This window comes from Neltuma alba, unplaced genomic scaffold (genome assembly GCF_004799145.2).
Source record: "Neltuma alba isolate B1F8T4 unplaced genomic scaffold, ASM479914v2 tig00010321_pilon, whole genome shotgun sequence".
Classification (NCBI taxonomy): Eukaryota; Viridiplantae; Streptophyta; class Magnoliopsida; order Fabales; family Fabaceae; genus Neltuma; species Neltuma alba.
The window spans coordinates 4,137-6,204 of record NW_021635233.1 but is presented as its reverse complement, the minus strand read 5'-3'; positions in this window follow the sequence as shown (position 1 = coordinate 6,204).

Genomic DNA, 2,068 nt, shown 5'->3' with positions numbered 1-2,068 from the left:
CCTGGTCTGCAACAACATCTTGCCCACTTCCCATCTCCAGAACCTTCCTAAACGCTAAGCCCTTATTGTTTTTCTCCTCATGACCGGAAAAACTTTCGATGTAGCTCAAACCATCCAATCAGCTCTCTACGATTTCGTCAACACTAAAAAACTCACCAATAGCGTCATTTTTCCCCACCTTATTTCTGACATTTTCTGCAAGTGCGGGGTCCCTTCATTTGATAATGACAGCTATTTCGAACCTGCACCTCTCTTCCGGTTTGAGCGCCTCAAACAGCCCACTCTTGGACCCCACCCTCCTATCCACCCTGTTTACGATGTTAGTGCAAGCCAGGCAGCTGCTGAGCCAGTCGAGGAAGGCCAAGATGCTCCTGAGCCTTCCCAGCCAGTCACCTTAGACACACTTGCAGATGACATTGACGAGCTGTCTGAGGAAGTTCACCAGTTACGCGTTACACTCCTCCGGGAGATTAAGCGGCAAAAGAACCGTGATGCACTGTATAAGCGAGAATGTCACTACCGCCACCGTTTTGATACCTTGATCGCGGACCGGTTGAACTTTGCTTTACCAGCTGAGGAGGAGGAGCCGCAGAGCCATATGGGTATGGACGGAGCAGGCACATCGGGTGCAGGACCATCAGGGTCCGGGGCAGATGATCCTGGGCAGCAGCTTTAGTTTTTAGTCTCTGTGTTTCTGTTATTTCTTTTGTTTCATTTGTTCTTGTTCTGTTGTTCTGAGGCTAGATATTTTTGAACCTTTATTTTGCTCAGTTAGTTTTGAACTTGTTTAGATGGATGCTTCTTTCATTGGTTTGTTATGATCTTTGCTTCATTTGCACTCCTGCACTTCAATTCTGCCATTTGCTGTCATTGATTCACATTGTTCACACATTGAGGGCAATGTTGTGTTTAAGTGTGGGGGAGGGACTTATTGTTGATTCTAGCAAATAATTCTCATGCATCCATACATTTATTTGATTTTGAGATGTTTTTGAATTTATAAAGTGGTTGAATTGTGAATATTTTGAGTAGTTAGTTACTGAAGAGTTGAAATTACACAGGATTTTTCGTTTCTGCCACCCTTCGCTGAGGCAAAATTACCCTTTGCCGCGGTGAAGCCCCCTTCTTTTACGTTAATTTTCTCTCGGGATACTTTCGCCGCAACCAACTTATGTTTCGCCGTGGCGAAGGCCAGCCCTTTCTCCAGATTTCGTCTCTGCCTCAGTTCACCGCGGCAACCTCAATAATTCGCCGCGGCAATCACCCTTCTTTAAAACAAAAAAAAATTATTTAAATAATTAATTCTTTGCAATTTCAACTGGTCTTCAGAAATTTTTCCTAGCTTAGATTCTTTATGCTCCTGCGCTCTTTTTAAATTGATAGAAAGTTCAAAGTCTACTTGTGCTTATAGAAAACTTCCCATGCTTTTAAATGAGGGTTGAACTTGGGCTAGTTATTTTCATGTTTTTGACAGATGGTAAATGATGATATGCTTTGAAACTATAACTGTGTGGTTGTTAACCCTTGAGATTGATTAATTGAGATTTGAGCCTTGTTGGAAGGATTTTTGGGCCTAAAGTTATTAAATTGAGTGAATCTACTTATTTCATATTTCTCTAGAACTTGTTTTAATTCTTAATCAAAGCTTAATGAATCAATTTTTGTAAAATTGATAGAGGCATTCGATTTCAAATCCTCGTTTCCCAAACACAAACCCAATCATTTTACCGTTGTAAAACCCTTTGGACCTTCATCTTGAGTACATATATGCAACTATTTGTAGTTGTAAAAAAAAACAAGAAGAAGAAGAAGTTGCTTAAATCAAAAAAAAAGAGAGAAAAAGCAAAGAAAAGAAAGGATAAAGATATAAAAATTATAGAATAGAAACTAAGTAGCTTCTTCCCTTGCTTTTATTTAGATTAATTCTATCTTAATAATTTGTACGCTTGTACTCATTTCCATTTTCATTCTCATCCCATTCATTTCACTTGGCCTTCATTCACATTCTAAACCTTAAAAGTCCTCTTGATTTACAAAGTTTGCTTCCTGTGGTGGAGAGGTAGAATTA